At 46.2% G+C, this 19715-nt stretch overlaps 1 long non-coding RNA gene across 1 annotated transcript in view; it reads right to left on the bottom strand.

The window, feature by feature from the left end:
* The window catches only part of LOC138513946 (uncharacterized), a 434271-nt gene extending 420375 nt beyond the window's left edge, over nt 1-13896 (bottom strand). Inside the window, exon 1 of the long non-coding RNA XR_011281846.1 lies at nt 13505-13896. This is a non-coding gene — a long non-coding RNA (uncharacterized lncRNA). The remainder of the gene's footprint in view (nt 1-13504) is intronic.
* Between the last annotated feature and the right edge of the window lie 5819 nt (nt 13897-19715).

Raw genomic sequence — 19715 nt, 5'->3', positions numbered from 1 at the left:
TACAGCAATCTGAAAGCAACTGGAAAGACATTCTTTGGATAGCCGAATACGCATATAATAATTCGGTACACTCTGGAACTGGCCACAGTAATTTTAATACTTTGTTTGGGCATCACCCTCGAACCTCAAACCTTGACTCACCTCAGAACCTCGGAATGCCTGCAGTAGAACATCTGCATTCTACAATTACCCAAGCCTTCGAAGAGGCAACTACGCATTTACAACAAGCCAAGAGAAAATACAAGGAGAATGCTGATCTACATCGGAATGAAGCACCTGCGTATCAGATTGGGGATCAAGTGTGGTTAGCTACCAGACATTTACCACTCAAAGGGCCTCAAACTTTTAACCCAAAATATCTGGGACCTTATTCTATTACGGCAATAATTAACCCAGTGGCTGTTAAACTTGATTTACCAGCTAGTATGCGAATTCACCCTGTTTTTCATGTGTCACTTCTGAAACCAGTGGTACCCGGAACCCGACTACTCAAACCTCCAGAACCTATTCTAATAGATGGGGAGCCCGAATTCGAAGTGAAGAACATTTTAGACTCAAAAATGTTTAGGCCAAAATTGTTCTACCTAATTGATTGGAAGGGGTATGGACCTCAGGAGAGGTCGTGGGAACCCAGCGACCATGTGCAAGCACCTCGATTAGTCAGGAAATTCCACCGACTCTTCCCAGACAAACCAAAACCCCCAGAGGGAACAACCTTGGGAGGGGCCTTGGGGGGGAGTGCTGTCATGATGCCCGCTCCCGGGGAGCCGGTTCAAGCCCTGCATCCCCGAAAGCGGACATCCAGTCCCCAAGGAAGGACCCAGCAACCCCATATAGGGGCCCTTTGGACAGTGTCCTGGCGCCTATGGTGCCAGGCTCATAAAAAAACATCAGTCCTGGCGCCATAGGCGCCAGGCTCATTATGGGAGTGCTTGGGTGCTGATGCAGACCATGCTGCAGGATCCCGGCCTCCTTGAGGCCTGAAAGGAACTACTTTACCTGTGGGACTAATTTACCATCCGGGCGTGGTCGGGGAAGGATACATACCTGATTGGAGGAAGGATACATACCTGGAACTTCTTCCGAGGCTATTTAAACCCCACCCGAACAGCCACACGTGCTTCGCGTTGTTCTGCATCTAGCAGCTGGACGCTCACCGTGTCTGCTCCTGCATCCTGACTTCTGCCACGCCTGCCAACATCCTGGATCACCTGCAAAGGAAGAGAAGAAGAGAACAGAAGAAGGAAAAGTCCTTACCTGCTAAATCCGCATCCCGGAGACATCTCGCCGACAATCCTGAAAAAGAAGACTTTTATTTAAAAGCTCATTGCGTCGATCGCTGCAGCGCCGCATTCCACTCACCTTTACAGGGCGCCTCCATGTTCAGCAGCGATCATCCGGATTCGCAGTCACACCCCAGCGCCTAGGGAGAAAAAGACCAGAACAAAAGGTGAGAGAGAGAAGGGAATAAGGAAAGCTAAATCTCCATGTTAAGACTTACCTGTTGATTCATTCCCTCTTCATTTCGGATCCGCGCCGCATCCTGGCATTTCCGGACCCCGGCCCCTAAGGGGAAAAAGAGACATCAGCTTTAATGAGCGAATGAAAAGACATTACCAAAAAACGCTCATTAAAGACTTACCTGATTTCTACAAGGATTTCACCTCTCATCTCGGGTCGGTGCCTGTTCCCCGGCATTCCGTACCCCGGCCCCTATGGAGAAAAAGACACTAGCATTAGTACATTAATGCATGGACACAAGGGGAACCTCTTATCAAAAAACTTACCTGGAAGTCAAGCAAGTTTGGTTCTCACCAATCCGAAAATCCAGTGAAGTAACTGGATACCAACGCGCCCCTGCATCAGAAGCAGGATGGAGAGCTCGTCCTTCCAGACCCTAAGGTGAGACGCTTTGAGGAATCACAGAAGGGTTTCGAGGAGGGTGAGAGGGAAAAGTGGGAGGCCGATTGCATTACCCCGCAGACAGTTAATCCCCTATTTTCGCCTACAGAAGGATACTTCTGCGAGCTAGACAAGCCAGAATTGGGGGCCCGGTCCAGTCCATCTTCCGAACCCTGCGCATCACCTTAGAAGAGGTCACAGCAGCGCGAACCAGGCCAGCACCTCCGTGGGAGTCAGGTGAGCGTTACAGACACACTGAAGGAGCGTGCCAGTGTGTTCTGAAACATATAAATGGAATCAAGTGAAAAGGCAGCACTGCTTTGCTGAAAACCCAAAATTCCCCTTCAAATGAAACATTTTCCCCCTTTAAAAATGCTGCTTTGACGCTAATTATATCTGTTTTGTCTCAAACTACTGTGATTAAAAAGGCCCTGCCATGCCCAGGATATTTCATTGTGCCTCACCAAAACCAGACAGGATTTCTGAATGACAGGCCCTGTCAAACCAACTCTGAGAGAAATCAACAAGAAACTTCACTTTCTGCTGTGCACGGGAAACACTTTATTTTGTGCTATAAAGTGTCAAAGGAATGAACCCTGCAAAAGAAATCATAGCTCTGTGCACATGTCCATTCCAGGAGACCTTTGCCTTGTACAGACTGTTGTGTACAAGAAACTAACTATGGCTGCAAGGCAATATTGGGAAGGCAGATGGCAAAATCGAATTTGAAAGGAAATGCTAGCAGTTTTCAACACGTGTTAATATTGGCTTTTGCAAAACTAAAGGAGAAAAATGCCCATTTAAAAAATAAACTGTTGAAGGAAAGCCTGCCGTTACCTAGCAATGTGGAAGGGTTTGTGGTTGGTGATAATACACACAGGGGCTATTTTTATTCCACATGTTTGTTTTAATTCGGACCCAAAATAAGACAATAAAGATTTAAAACACATGAGCTGAATTTGCAAGCTCCCAAAAAAAATAGTTATTCCAGTTGCCAGCCTTGAAACTTCCCCCTAGGAAGGAAGACATACCATAAACGTTGAGGATAAGAAAGTGATAATTGCAAGCTTGAAAAACTTTCAATGGGCCAGGACAAAGAAAGTTCACACACTCACCAGACAGTCGTCTGTGCTCCAGGCTGGGACAATAGAAGTCCTGGGACACTAACCTGTGCAGTGTGAAGGGGCAATAAAACCTTCAATTAAGCTGAGAAACCCCCACCTTGCTTTGAAGGAAATGGCAGTTGGTAACAGTTGAAGGAAGTAAAAAGAAAATGATCCAATGACATGGACTGCCATTTGCTTCCAAAGACTATTTTATAAATAAACTTTAAAGACTTTTTATCTCTGCAGCAAGACTTTGTAAAAATGTAAGATTTTTGCAGTGTAAAAGTGAATTTTTAGGCTTTCTTTTAAGACTTGGTAGAATTCATTGACACCTTGGGGACAGAAATGGAAAAATATGACAGATTACAAGAAACACATCTATGTTGCAAATGCACATTTTTGTACATACATCCTTTATGATAATCCACACCCATGTATAAAGTTCGAGAATTTTTAGTAATATAAATCCCACTGAAAAGCACGAAAAACTGGTAGAAGGGCGAAACAAGGTCTCGCGGACTAGCTGAGTGGACTGCAATGTGCTGCACAAAATAAGTAACCTGTGTATATAATTTGCTAACAGATTGCAATTGTATAAATTAATGTTTGTGGCAAAATCGGATTTTAGTTAAAGTAACTATGGGTGGTTTTTGGACATTGTAAAACTCACACCATAAATCTGACACAATTTTCCTGAAATCCAACCAGCTCAGAGCGAGGCAGAGACTATCTCCCTTGTTCAATCCCATTGTTAGAGGCGTGTTTAGTTAAGCCTGCGCCAGTCATATACTTTGATGATGTCGCTAGGCATTATAAATAAGGGTCCCTGACAAGACTCTAGACACGCACTCTTTCTGATTTTCCTGCGCTGGCGTCCTGTTCCTGTTCCATCCATCCTGATTCCTACTGCAAGGCCAAAACATTGCTGACCCTCCTCCAGGGCCCACTGCAAAACCCAAGCATTGCTTATCCTCTCCAGCTAGGCCTTAAATCTGAAATCCCACTAAAATTCCCAAATAGGGAAAGCTGTGGTGTTTTTGGGAAGCATCCTGATCCCACTAACTGCATGCATCCTGCAAACCTGCCATCCAGCTGATCTTTAGTATCCAATGACCAGAATTGCCATTCCAGAAGTGCTATCCTGTGACCAGAACTGCCCAGCTGTTTGCCAGGTGCCCTGCCATGTAGTGATCAGAACCCTTGACGGTCCAAAATCCCAAACTAAAAGTGGACTGTAAGTATCATCCCTACCCCATCTGAACCCATAGTATATCTTATTTATTTTATTTATTTATTTATTTATATAGCGCACAGACAGCCCAGGGGCATTGTGGCGCTGTTACTTGCAGGAACTTAGTTACAGGGGGTACAGGATTGGTAGCAGTCGTTGGCACATTATGATTGCTACAAACAGATTAGTCATTACAGCTCATGCATCTTTGGTTATTACATTACAGACAGTTTATTGGCAAACATGGTGCTGCGAGAGACCTTATGTGAAGAGGATGGTTTTCATAGCTTTCCGGAAGGCAATGAGGGAGGGCTCACCTCGGATTGTGGGAGGTAGGGCGAGATAAGGGAAGCTGGATCCTCCAGCTCTGGCTCTTTTTACTAGTGGCACACAGAGCATGTTGGTATATGGTGACCTGGTTGGCCTTGTGGAGGAGACGGGGTGGATTCTTTGTGAGATGTAGACCGGGGTGGTGAGGTGGATGCACTTGTGGGTCAGTGTCAGAGCTTTGAAGATGATTCTTTCCCTTATTGGTAGCCAGTGGGCTGGTTTTCTGGCCTAAGAGATGTGTTCTCTTTTCGTGATACCTTGGGCAGCACGGAGGGCATTGTTCTGTATAATTTGTAGCCTTTACAGGTTTTTGTTGGAAGTTCCTAGGAAGAATACATTGCGGTAATCTAGCCTGGAGCTGATGATTGCTCTGGCTAAGTTTGTGCAATTCTCTTTGGCGAGGAAAGGTCTGACTGCGTTGATCAGTTTGGCGTGGTACGCAGCTGAGGAGGCTATTGTGTTGACTTGTCTGTCCATGGAGATGTTGGAATCCAAGTAGACACCAAGAGTTTTGACCGAGTCTGAGACAGGTATTTTAATGGAGTCAATGGTGAAATGACTGAATTGGGAGTCTAGATCTTTTAGCGTGTCGGGGGAGCCTACCAGTAGGAGTTCGGTCTTGTCAGAGTTGAGGCATAGTCCATTGTCTGCCATACAGGCTTAGATGGTGTTGTAGAGGTTGTTGAGGGTCAGTGAGTCAGTGTCATAGTTGCCAGTGAGGGTGAGGAGGATCTGGGTATCGTCAGCGTAGTTGGTGTAGGAGATGCCCATGGCGTCGAGGATGAGGAAGAGGGGTCGTGTGAAGATGTTGTAGAGAGTGGGGGAGAGGCAGGAGCCTTGGGGCACACCACAGAGGATGATGGTGGGAGAGGTGGAGGCTAAGTCAGAGAATACTTGCATTGTTCTGTCTTGTAAGAAGGACGTGATCCATGCTGTGGCCTCAGGGGAGAATTTAGCGGTGGCAGAGAGGTGGTGGCATAGGACGTCATGGTCTACGAGGTCGAAGGCCACTGATAGGTCGAGAAGTAGGAGAAGTGCTGGTTTGCACATATCTCTGGCATCGTCCATCTGGTTTTTCAAGTCAAGTAGCGTGGTTTCAGTCCCATGTTTGGGGCGGAAGCCAGATTGTCGGAGACCTAAGAGTTTATTCTCTTCAATGAAATGCTGAACCTGCAGATAGGCTGCTTTGTCCAGTATTTTGAGGAGGAATGGGACAGTGGTGATGGGTCTATAGTTGGTAGGGGAGGTGGGATCAAGAGTTGTTTTTTTAATAGAGGGCAGACCCAGGCTTCCTTGAGGGAGGCGGGGACTTTCCCCCTGGCAAAGAAAGCATTGTCAGTGCTTCAGTGCAGTCCTTGATGAGGGTAGCTGGGCATGCATCACCTTTACAGTTAGAGGGTTTGATATTCCTCATTATGTTGATGATGTCTTTTTGCTGCATGGGTTTGAAAGAGAAAGGTTGCGGGGGGGTCGGAGGCTGGCGGGGGGACTGGGATGTGTGTGTTAGGCATGACTTGTTTAGTGGCTAATATTTTCTTTTGGAGGAGGTTCAGTTTGGCTTGCATGGCAGTTTGTATTTCGTCGCACCAGTCTTTGTCTTTGGTGAAATTCTGAGGGGCGGGAGTGGGCGTCTCTAGCTCCCTGAAGATAGCAAAGATTTCTTTAGTGCTAGATTGGGCCTCCGAGATTCTGGATTCGAAGGATTTAGCCTTTGCTTGGGTGATTGCGTTTTTGTATTTGGTAGAGAAGGCTTTGAAGATCATCTTATCTTTGTCAGAGTGGGATGTTTGCCATTGTGTGAGTGCAACCTTTTTCTCGTTGCGGAGTGTGTGAAGGTCTGGGGTGAACCAGGAGCTGGAGTGGGTGGTGGGTTTGGATTTGCGAGGTTTCAGTGGGGCAATGGAGTTGATGGCTCCTTTGATGGCACTGTCATATGCTGTTGCAAGTATTTCTGGGTCTGTGGAGAAAGGAGGTCTGAAGGCTGGGCCTTGGAGGAAAGGCAGTAGTCTTTCCTTCGTGAGCTGACGGGAGCTTCTTGCGAGGCAGGGTGGCAAGGGTTGGGGTGCCGGGGTGGAGGGGCTGGTGGTGGGGATGCTGAAGGTGATGATATGTTGGTCAGACCATGGGGTGGGCGTGTTACCAGTGATGGTGAGTGGACAGTTGTGCTGTGCAATCCAGTCGAGAGTTCGTCCCTGGGTGTGGGTAGGGCTGAAGATGGTGGTTTTGTAGCCTAGTGCCTTGAGGGCAGAGTCAAGGGATTTAGCTGCTGAGTCTTTGCAGTCAAGGAGGCCTAGGTTGACGTCCCCAAGGAGAACGGCTTTAGAGTTCTTTTTAAGGTTGTCTGAAAGGAGGTGGATGAGAGAGGCTTGAAAGTCGCCTATTGGGCCTGGAGGGCGATAGACAATGTGAGCAGCAATGGTACAGTGGGGAGAAAGATTGATTTTGACTTGGAGGTAGTCACTGTTGTTGTGCAGGGATTTCTCTATCTTTCTAATGGAGAGAGAATCTCTGGCAATGATTGCTACACCTCCACCTTTAGAGAAGCGATCTTGTCTCGTGATGGAGTAGGCCGGAGGTAGTGCAAGGGAGAGTGCAGGACCGGAGGCTTCATGTAGCCAGGTTTCTGAGATCATGAGCAGATCAAGATCATGGGAGATTATGAGGTCACGGATGTCCAGAGCGTGAGTATTAACGGACCTGGCATTGATCATGGCGCATTTGAGATGGGGTTGTGTAACAGCTAGAGGGGGGGGAGGGGAGCGAGGGAGAGGTGGTGGACACACATGGAATAGCAATTAGCACAGTAGCATTCAAAATTGTGGTAGAAGATTTGCCTAACACAGATTTTGCATTGCAGGGCACATTTTCAGTGGTGGTGGGCACACATGGAGTTGCAATTGGCACAGTAGCATTCAAAATGGTGGTAGAAGATTTGCCTAACACAGATTTTGCATTGGGGGCACATTTTCAGTGGAGGTGGGCACACATGGAGTAGCAATTGGCAAAGTAGCATTCAAAATAGTGGTAGAAGAATTGCACATCACAGATTTTACACTGGGGGGGCTCATTTTTAATGGTGGTGGGCACACATGGAGTAGAAATTGGCACAGTAGCATTCAAAATAGTGGTAGAAGAATTGCACATCACAGATTTTACAATGGGGGGCTCATTTTTAGTGGTGGTGGGCACATGTGAAGTAGCATTTGGCACAGTAGCATTCAAAATAGTGGTAGAAGAATTGCACATCACAGATTTTACACTGGGGGGCTCATTTTCAGTGGTGGTGGGCGGCTGTAGAGTCATATTCAGTATGGAAGCAGTAGACTTGTGAGTGGGGTCAAAAACTTCATTGGCCGCTATATTGGCAGTACTTGTATTGGCTGTGGGTTTAGAGGTTGGGCGGAGGAGTCTGGCCTTATCGGCAAATAGAGCGGGTTGCACGGTACGTGAGCATAGCCTGGTATTACGGGTGCTTGTGGGGATGGGATGTGATATGACGGTGGCTTGCAGAGTACGGGCACGTAGTCTTAAGCGCCTTGCAGTAGGGCATGGATTAGTAGGTAGATCGCAGTGGTTGTGCTTCTTAGCTTCCGGATGCAGCATAGGTTTGGGGCAGACGGTAGACGAGCAGCGAAGAGCTGCAAAGAGCGCCGGAGGCCTTTCCTGACGGCCTTCCCAGCTCGGCTTTGCCTCTCGGTTCTCTCCTCCTCCATATGAATCAGGAGGGGAGGGACGGGCTGGGGGAGCTGTCAAATCGGGGCACGGGCCCGCAAAGGAGATGTTGATTGCACTTTTAGTTGTTAGTGCATCCATGTAAATCTTGTCTTGCCTTGGTCCTTATCCCATTCTCTAAGTCATCCCATCCTTCTCCTGATAGCATGTTCAAACTGTCAGAATCATTCTTGCCACCCTGCCCTTGATTTTTAGTGTTAGCTCTACATTTCTCTTCATTTCTGTCTTGCACAGATCCTAAGTCATTAGCGATATTGTGTTTAAATAAATTAAATTTCCTTTAAGAAAAGTGGTACACTGTGTGAAGGGTTACAACTGCAGCGTAACTTTTGATATTCACGAGTGGCATTCCTCTTTTCTTAACCATTAAATCTAGTTTAAGTGAGATTTGCCTTTCAATTTTAAAGCCGATTCCTCTTTTCACTGCTATATTTTCCTAAAAACTAACCTCACTCTACGTTCCACATGTCTCTCAATTTACCAGCTAGAAACTTACTTTCACTTCCATAGTGTACCTGTGATCTATAGCTATCCCCCATTTTTATTAAAAACCGTTTGGTTAATTTTAGGCAGGAATGGAAAAAATGTAACTTTCACACATGTCATTTTGCTGCAAAATGTTTTAAACTTGCCACTCATTTTCGAACTGTATGATTTTGGTAATCCATTCTTTGTGATTATTAGTATATTTGCATTGTTGCTTTAGTGAGGAATTATATTTGCTTCAAGGTTTTTATCACACATTCATTATTTATTTGTCCATTTCCGAGAGTCATTTTATAACATTGAAAGGGGTTTAAAATCCATTTTTCTCTCTTATTTGGGAAGGAAAGTTCACATTTGGATTCTGTTTCTTGCCTCTTATTCCTTATTACCTACTGTGTATTTGTGGGTTGAGGAAACATTGCAGGGGGAAATTCTAACTTAGGTTCTATATTTCCTAAATCAAAAAGTGCTCCTATTTCTCTGTGCTGTGTCTATGTTCCACTAGAAGATTAAACCCTGTGCATTGCTCACATTCTCATTGTAATTATCACCCCATTTGTGATTGCTGCTCCATATTAAAAAGTGTATGATTTCTTTTGAATTTTTAAATAAATAAATATTGTATTTCACCAACCAGCCTGGTTCATGGTCCATTTTGAGCCGGGGTATTTGAAAAGGTGGTGTGATATGAGTGGTGTACCATCCCAATATTGAATCAATATAAAAAGATAAGTATTTCAGTTGTACGCTGCATACTAGACGAGACCAAGGTGCATTTCCCCTGATGGAAATCATTAACAAGCCATAATCAATTTAAAGCAAACAGATCCAGCAACCCATATAAGAATCACCTTATCAAATGGGTCTCCTGTAGTAGGACCCCTTTCCTTGAAGGTACGAGCCTATGCTGATCCTTTTAACATAACTTTTTAATCCCCAGACAATCCACGTCCCAACCTTGAGTGTGTTTGCCATTTATACCTCCTGCTCAACCAATTGTGCTCAAATATTGACAAATTCTGTTTCACCTTCGCCCCAAAGTTGAAGGGGAGCAGCGCAAACTTGAGGAAGCAGGAGTTACAGAGAAGGCTTGTGGCCCGACCCTGTGGGTATCTTCCATCATGGTTGCCCGGAAACCAAATAATCTCCTGGAAGTGAGAATATGCGTGGACATGCTCCTTCTTAATAAGGCTGTGAAGACAGAGAACCACATGTCCATGAATCTCAATTCTTCTCAAAGCTTGATCTTAGAGCTAGATACCACCAGATCCCACTTCATGAAGATTCCTGGTACATCACAACATTTACATCGCATGTGGGGTTGCACAGGCATGAATGTTTGATTTTTGGGGTATCACCAGCCACCAACATTTTTCAGAGCACCATCAGAGGGGTTATTAACGGCATCAGAGGAGTGATAAATGACAGTGATGACATCCTGATCTTCACTGCGTCCTATGGAGAACACATCTCTTGACTGAAAGTAGTCTTAAGAAGAATTTGGGAGCACAGGAACATGCTGAATAGAGGAAAGTGTGAATCACTGAAGGATCGTCTGGAATTCTTCAGAATAATTTTCCACAAATCGTGCGAGTCTGCCGACCTGAAGAAAGTGAAGGATAGTCAGAGATGTGCCGCTTCCTCTGTGTGGTCAACTAGTGCTGGAGGATCCACCCTCACCTGGCCATCATATTCAAGCCTCTGCTCAGGTTCATGAAGGCATCAGAATCCTGGGACTGGGACACCCTTCAACAAGAATCATTTAAAGCGATGAAACATGTGTTGGCGGACGATGCAACTGTCATATTTCAACACCTGAAGACTTACCGTCATAGATGCAAGCCCACATGGTTTGGGAGGCATCCTGATGCAACGGATGGAAGAGGGAGAGGTATTACCAATTGCATTCGCAAGCCACGCCCAACACCTTCTGAATCAAGATACTCGCAAATAGAGAAGGCGGTGGAGATTGCGGTTTTGTGGGGCTGTCGTCACCTTCACCTCTATCTGTATTGGAGAAGATTCAAAGTTTTGACCGATCACAAGCCTCTGATCCCCATCTTCAATGGTTCATCTCTATGCCTTGCCCCACGCATTGAGAAGTGGACAATGCAGCTTCAGGAATTAGATTTTGTGATTGAACACCGCCTTGGGGAAAATAACACACTTCATTTCGTGTTGCGACCTCCAAAGGCGGCAATGCCGGAATAGGACAAAATGTCCCAAACAAAGTACCGACTCCACCAAAAGACCTAAAACACACACCAGGAAACAAAAAGGCTGCAGGGGGTTGGGGGGTGTCCCCCGCAACACCCTACTCACTACAGTGAGTGGGGGTTGCGGGGGACACCCCGGCAATTATCCTGACAGAACAAAAACAAAAAAAGGGGTTGTGGGGGTGTCCCCCGCAACATCCCGCTCACTATACCACACAGTATATTGAGCGGGGGCTGCGGGGGACACCCCTGCATGTTCGCATGGGAAATGTACGAACATTTTGTATTCGTGCATTTCCCATGCAAACATTTCCATCGCAGCAAAATCAGCCGCAGAAAAATCACGTATATCCGCGATGCCTAGTGAGTCCTGGTTCCCGGGCCTGGAACCGGCAGTTGAAGGGATCATATCAAGGTGCATACTGTGTCAATCAGCAGGAATTGCTGACCCTCCTGTCCCAATTCAGTCAATGCCCTGAGGCGGACGACTGTGGGAAAAATTGAGTGCAGACTATGGGAGTTCTTTTCCCAACTGAAAATACAGTCTGGTGGTAGTGGATGAGTCATATCATATCATACTGTAGTTGAAATAGTTGATTGAATGGGAGCCGCAGCAGTGATCCCCAAACTGGAGAAGATTTTTGCCAGTCATGTCGTGATGAAAACCAAAAACAGACCCCAGTTTCAAGGATCAGATAGAAAGACATTCTTGGAAAGGTTGGGCATGCATCACCATAGAATTATGCCCTGCTGATCACGGGCAAAGGGTGATGGAGAGCAGCTTATGATGACATTGAACAAATAACTGAGAATCGTAGAAGAGGCCCAAATCAACACAGAACAAGTAATTTACCAATTTCTGCTGGAATATCGTTCCGCTCTGCATGTGGCCACAGGAGCATCTGCCGCTACGGTCTTGGTGGTCAGAGATCCAAGGACCACAATACCTAGGGTTCTGGCGTGGCAGCCTTCATCGTTCGACAACAAAGCGTATCTCAACAAAATGAAGGTGAATGAAGATGAGAACAGGAGATGGGCACGGCAGCCATCCATTGAAGTGGGGGATGAGGCTCTGGTGAGGAATTCTGCGCACCACAAAGTTGTCCTCCCCTTCAATGTGTCCCCGATGAGTTACGGCCAAGGAAGGGCGCATGATCACTGCGAAGAGAGTATCGTCATCCATCACGTGCAACTCATCACATTTTAAAGTAATAAAGTGAACTCCAATAGAGGAGACCACTTGTAGTCAGTAGGGTGGTAGCCCACCTGACTGCTCTGGAGGGGATGACTGCCTGGAAGATAAAATGGCTCTGTGTAGGGAGAGCTTTGCAAGAGAGAAAGGAGGAGGACTGAGCAAGTGTGAACAGTCCTTAGATAGAGATGGACTAACAGCGTCCAATGAGAGCCATTTGTCTACCAGAGAGGGTCAAGCAGCAAAATGTATGTGAATGACTGTCGCAGGAGGGACAATTTTACAAGCTCCATGTTTTATTGGAAGAAAGATGGGATGTATAAGCATGCAGCGCTCTAGTGTTTGGCCCGGTGCTGCTGTGATATTGTGTACCGTGCACCTACCTGCACGCATGCATACAAGCACATGGTGACGTACAGGAGCATCACCACGTTGATATGAAAATAGCCGGCCAGCGCACATGTGAGTCTCTCCAGCACTCCCGACTGGTTACTCACCTCACCAAATCTGCTCGGGGCGTTGATTGGACGTCTCGAGGAATAGTGAGTGGAACAGCAAGTAGAACGTCACCAAAACCGACAAGTAGTCTGTATTCTCAAGAATCCAGGAACCAGGCCTCCTAAACTAGAGGGAAATCTTCTTTATGATACATCCCTCTGCTGTTCTGATAATATACAGACAGAGGTGTTGATCATACAAAAGAGCAGGGAACACTCGCCCCGCCAAACCAATGCTGCAAGGAAAAAACACAGATCAGTAACAGATATGTGGCAAACTGCATATACCTGTAAACAGTGAAAACAATAGTACCTGTTAAGGAGGTCTTGCTATGGCATAGGGGGACTTAACCTACGTGGAGAACCAAGCACAGAATAAGCCCCTTGGAATTGGGAAATCTAAAGAGTGTCTTTTTATAGAACGTAAGAAAGGTGCTTACCGGAAATGTCAGTGATTATTGAAATGTCATGAGTTCCAAACAGAAAATAACAGCGGGATAAAATAATAAAGAGGAAGGTTAGTGTAGGGAAGTTCACCCGGGCGGCATGAGGGATGCACTAGGAAAGGGTTGGTGCACTGGACAGCAAAGGGTTCGGAAGTGCACTTGTTGTTCGTATACTCAGAACGTGCCCATTCGGGATCCAGTAGAGAGTGAGGTAAGTAAAAAGGATTCAGGTTCAGAACGGTGCAAGAAGGTATTCCAAATGAAAATGGCAATGTAAGTTAGCAGGTACAGAAAAAAGGGAATTTGACAAAGCGAAGTACTCGCAAGCAGGAAGGCTGAAATTAGCGCCAGAGAGAAAGGACTTACTTGAATCAGTCCAAGGTACAAAGCAGTTGAAGGCGGTCCGTGTTCGTTTACCACGAGAGCGGAACCAAAGACAGAATCAGCAGGCAAAGCAGTCGGGAAGCGTTCCACATTCAGTTTAGCCAGATGAGTGAGAATAAAGGCAGAATCGGCAGGCAGAGCAGTCCAGTGGGGGTCCGTGGTCAGTAACGAGAAGAGTTGAGCCAACACAGAATCGGAAAGCAAGGCAGTCTGGTAGCAGTCCGAATTCCGTGTCGATGTCTGAGGCGTTGTACAAAAGGGAGTTTTGGAAAGGAGTACTGGAACACATAGCTGAGTCGTAAGGTAGCAAAGACAGGATAACAAAGGATAAAGTAATGCCAATTAGAAGCACCCTGCAGGTGCCGAACGGCAGCTTTATGACGGAGCAAGCGGGAGGGGCGTGCGCACAGGTGTGACCAATGCAGACCGCTGATGTGTCACATGACACGGACGATGCTCCGATGGCAACTTCCATCTCTGCCAGATGGAAACCTCCGCAGTCTGTTTCCAATGGAACAAACGCTTCGGGGAACGAACAGTAAGTGAACTCTGTGTGCCTGAGAACCACCCACGTGTAACAGCATCCGCCCCCAAAAACGCTGGCAACACCCTAGACTGCAGGAGAACCGGCAAGGGTATGTGAGCCAGTGGTTCCTAAATCCTGTCCTCAGAGCCATAACCCTTCCAATCCACCAAATAGAGCAACTTGCCCCTGGAGACTTTGCAATCCAAGATGCGAGACACTTCATACTCCTCTCCCATCCACCACTACAGGAGCAGGACATAGAGGTAGACGAGTAGCCGGGAGGCAGGGCTTGATGAGAGAGATTTGGAACACTGGGTGTACACGCCAGGACACGGGTAGGGACAACCTGACTGCAACAGGGTTCACAATAGAAGCAATGACATAAGGACCCACAAACAACTTCTTCTTCCCAGGGATCTTGAGATGACGAGAAGACAGCTACATCTTCATGCCTACATGATAAGCTGCAGCTGGAGCACGGTGCGTGTCAGCGTACTTCTTCGCCCGTTTCTGTGCTCGCAGCAGATGGGACCTGCACATTCCGATGTACAAGCTCCATGTCGCAAACACATGCAAGAGCTGCGGGATTGTCCACAGGCAGTGTAGGGTCCAAAGGCAGAGAACATGGAAGAAAACCAGACAGAGAGAAGAAAGGAGAAACCCTGGTGGATGCATGCAACAAATTGTTGCATGCAAATTCAGCCTGGAAAAGAGCTGAAAACGATGTCTGCTGGTATTGAAGACAAAGACACCAAGGTACTGATTCAAAGTGGGGTTGGCCCTGTCCGTTTGGCCGTCTGTCTGATGATGGTATGAAGATGAAAATCTGTCATCTATGCAGAGGGAGGCAGTGAGAGATCTCCAAAAACGAGAGGTGAACTGGGTGCCACGATCTGAAACTATGATAGTCGGCAATCCGAAGTACTGAAACACGTTTGTGATAAAGAGTTGTGCCAGGTTCGAGCAGAAGGCAAGCCGAAGCAAGGAACAAAAACAGCATACTTAGTGAAGTAGTCAACCACCACCCATATGGTGTTGCATCCTTGGACTTCTGGGAGTTCAACAATGAAGTCCATTGACACCATTTGCCAAGGTTTGTAGGGAACTGGTAAAGGCTAAAGCAGCCCCATAGGTTTGGACCGTGATGACTTACACTGTGCACAAATCGCACATGTGGCGATGTATTCCAGTACATCACGGGACATAGAGGGCCACCCGGCCCATCAGCGCAGTGCCTCCAATGTCTTCTATTAACCTGGATGAGCAGCGACGATCGAGTCACTAGCCCATCGAACGGCCATGTCACAGGCCTGACCGGGCAGTATAAAAACCTTGCCTTGGATGAATGGTAAATCCTGCACAATGTCTAGATTAAGATCTGATACCTCATCAGGATGTGAGGAAACCAAGGCTTTGATGATGACTTTCATGGGAGGCTGAACTGAACACCCACAGATCACTCTATTGGGTAGCAGGAGGAGTGGTTCTTTCTGAGCGGGTTGTTCCTCGGCATGAAGGCGAGAAAGAGCATCAACCCAAACCTGGGCCTTAGTAGGACAAATGATGATAGTGAATTGGTACTGTGAAAAGAACAGAGGCCAGCGAGCCTGTCTGGCAGTAAGACACTTCATTGATTGAAAGGTGAGCAAACTTCGATGGTCCGAGTAAACCGTGACTGAATTTAGAGCACCAAGCAGATGGTGTCTCCATTCTAGACCTCCTCAACTAGAGGGAACTCTTCTTTACAATACCCCCCTCTGCTGTTCTGATAACAGACAGACAGAGGTGTTGATCATACAAAAGAGCGGGGAACACGCACACCGCCAAACCAATGCTGCAAGGAAAAAACACAGATCAGTAACAGATATGGGCCAAACGGCATACAGCTGTAAACAGTGAAAACAATAGTACCTGTTAAGGTCTTGCTACGACATAAGGGGTCTGAACCTACGTGGAGAACCAAGCACAGAATAAGCCCCTTGGAATCAAGAAATCTAAAGAGGGTCTTCTTATAGAATATAAGAAAGGTGCTTACTGGGAATGTCAGTGATAATTGAAATGTCAGGAGTTCCAAACAGAAAACAACGGAGGGATAAAATAATAAAGAGGAAGGTTAGTGTAGGGAAGTTCACCTGGGCAGCACGAGGGACGCACTAGAAACGGGTTGGTGCACTGGGCAGCAAAGCATTCGGAAGTGCACTTGTTGTTGGTATCCTCAGAACGTGTCAATATAATACAGATAAGGCAACACCAAAAACCCTAAGAACCAGTTTCAATTGTGAAAACCTGCTGATTCCAATGTCTAGGGAAAGACTTGATACAATTTTATCAAACAAGGAAATCAACTACATACATTATCCAATCATCATCGGTGACCTCTGGTTGCTAACAAAATACATTCTCATTATAGTGTTATGTATCAAAAATACATCTTTGTTCATATTCAATTAATTATCAAACATTTAATGCAAGAGGTTCTATTTTTTTCACATAAAAATGTTCTTCATAAAAAATAGTAGAACTGTGTACAAAAAAGTTTTTCTTATTTGACCCCTATCACCAGATCAGGACAAAGGACATATGTAATACCCAAATGTACAATTAAACACCACCTTTGAAACATACATTTTTTTGTCAACACAACGATACACTCATCCAACATTCACAAACAAAATCTGTTGTGTTTTCCAATTAGACCCAACATGTTTCTGTCAGGGACCAATTTTGTATCCGACATTCATCAGGGGAATCCTGATTCTTGATTTAGTGTCCCATCACCTGATTGCATGGGAATGATTTCTCTTTCAACCACTATTCAGATAAAAAACCTGAGTCACCCTAGTGAAATCCTCAGAACGTGTCCTTTCGGGACCCAGTAGAGAGTGAGTTAAGTAATTAGGATTCAGGTTCAGAACAGTGGAAGAAGGTATTCCAAATGTAAATGGCAATGTAAGTTAGCAGGTACAGAAAAAAAGGAATTTGGCAAAGCGTAGTAAGGAAGTACTCACAAGCAGGAAGGCTGCAATTAGCAATGGGGAGAAAGGACTTACTTGAATCAGTTCAAGGTACAAAGCAGTCAAAAAGTGTTAATTTATCAGGAGAGCAGAACCAAAGACAGAATCAGCAGGCAAAGCAGTCGGGAAGCTTTCCGTGTTCTGTTTATCCAGATGAGTGAGAACAAAGGCAGAATCGGCAGGCAGAGCAGTCCGGTAGCGGTCTGAGGTCAGTAACGAGAAGCGTTGAGCCAACACAGAATCGGAAAGCGAGGCAGACCGCTAGGGGTCCGAATTCCGTGTGGATGTCCGAGGCGTCGTACAAAACGGAGTGTCGGAAAGGAGTCGGGGGAACACGTAGCTGAGTTGTAAGGTAGCAAATACAGGATAACAATGGATAAAGTAACACCAATTAGAAGCACCCTGCAGCTGCCAAATGGCAGATTTATGCCAGAGCAACCGGGTGGGGCGTGCGCACAGGCATGACCGATGCAGACCGCTGACGTGCCGCATGATATGCACGAAGCTCCGTTGTGAACAGTTTCCATGGCAACTTCCATCTCTGCCAGACGGAAACCTCAGCAGTCCGTTTCCTATGGAACAAACATTTCAGTATGTGAACTATGTGTGCCTGAAAACCGCCCACGTGTAACACAACCACAGCTGTGTGTGTTTTATTGGGGGCAGGACCGCTGGGACCAAACATGGGGAGGGCCTGCTATTAGTTACCAGGGACATCCTGGTGCCCAGAGGGATTATCCTAAGTCCAAGTCAGACATACAACAGCTATGGATTGCAGGTGGAGATTTGAGGCGGGCACCAGAAGGGCACTCGGACAAAACAGAGCCATTAGGGCAATCCAGTTTATTCATTTTTAGCAAAGTATCATGGGCAGTAGATGTGTCCGGTAAAGGATACACGCACCTTTTCATGAAAGTAAAGAAGGTGACAAGGAAGAGTTTGACTCAGCGTAATGAAAATTACCCCATGTTTACATTAATCAGGGCATTCAGAACCCCAAAGTGTTGCCACTGTTCTTCCCACCTGACCATTGCAAGAAAAGGATAAATTAGAGTTGCTACCCATCCAGATTTAATCCAGACTGCCTATATTTTGAGAGCTGTGTCCGGTTTACAGACAATCAATCTGAATTTTCTCTCTCCCATGGGTTGGCAGTCTGAGTTTGAAGACTCAGAAGCCAGAGACATTGCAGCAGAAGTGGCCTCTCGTGTTTTAAGGTGCATGCCAGCCTGCCAGGCTGACAATTGCATTTTAAGTCTGTGGTGTTTCTTGGAGCTGTGATTTACAATTCTTTTGTCAGATAAAGGCTGCCTAGTAGGCAGCAATTAAAGCAAAAGTGTCATAGTGGCAAGTTCCCCTTCAGTGAATTCCAACTCTTCATACAAAGTGCTAATGTTGGGGCTGTTATTTTTGATGGCTCATATGCATTTTAAAGCAAACACAGACAACAGATCTCACAGTGTTGGGAAGGGGGCAACCCCCCCCAGGCGCTTTAAAGTAAGGCAAGACGCATTCAAGGCACTCTGATGAGCAAGGGGTTAGGGGGGACAGTGAGAGTGATGCCTTCCTGTCTAGCAGGAACCCATGCTAGTATAACCAATTATAGTTTAATTATATGGTATGGCCCAAGGTGTTGGCGATATCACTATGTTGCGTAGGTATTAATAATCATAGGTAGAAGAGAAGGCTTGCGCAGTAAATGCACTATTGCATACGCTAGGCCCAAATCCATGAGGCCACAGAAATCTCCAGTCATGCCCAAGCACCCATGAGGACAGTTCGCACCACCACCCGCCACACTGTTTGTTCATTGTTCTTGAAAGTGTTGCAAAGATATGTCTTTCACCAAGAGGAATGTGCCCTAAAAGGCCACGATCAGAGGCCGGTGCCTGGTGTGCACATTATCTCACTTTGGCCAAAGCATGAACCGGGCCATTCCCAAGTGACCACGAGTTATAGCCCATATAACTGACTAAACCCTATGATCCCCGAAATCCATGACACCAGGTGCCCTTTGACCACCAACCCCAAAGTAACAAGTCCTGAAATGTTCAAAGAGGATGGACAGGGTGTATCGTTGAAGCAACAATAGTGTGATTTTTTATTGCGAGGTGCTGGGAGGGATAAATTATAGTTCAAAACAAGGGTGGAGACCTTGGAGCCGGATGGCAAGGAGGGAGGGAGTGAAATGTGTGTGCGTGAAGGTTAGAGTTCCCGGAACCTCCTTTGTGTCCGTCTTAAGGCCTGCCAAGTGCACAGTATGAGTGATAAACAAGCTGTATAGTAGGAGTATAATTAATTTGTTTTCTGACCTTCAACATGAGAAGAAGATGAGCCCTGAAGCACCCACGTGATGCAAGACAGATGGACTGGGCTGGGACCAATAAACTGCCATCCCATATGGATAAAGGCAGCACCTGTAGAGGATCCATTCAAACAGCCATACAGGTTTTTACTGTATGTCGTTGCGTCACTATGACGCTGTGTACCTTTCAAAGTTTCTGCTTGTACCTCTCTTAGGCAGAACGTTATAAGCAGAAGAGTTCTTTGCTGTTGCTCTCATCTGCGTGTGAGATTAAACTTGTGATCCTTACATGATTGACTGGTGCTTTTCTTCCCTAGCGGGATGTATTCTCTCTGGTGTGAGAGTTCA

The sequence above is a fragment of the Ambystoma mexicanum genome, chromosome 12 (assembly GCF_040938575.1).
Source record: "Ambystoma mexicanum isolate Mex_15411 chromosome 12, UKY_AmexF1_1, whole genome shotgun sequence".
Taxonomy (NCBI): domain Eukaryota; kingdom Metazoa; phylum Chordata; class Amphibia; order Caudata; family Ambystomatidae; genus Ambystoma; species Ambystoma mexicanum.
This window is presented reverse-complemented; position numbering and strand designations above follow the sequence as displayed.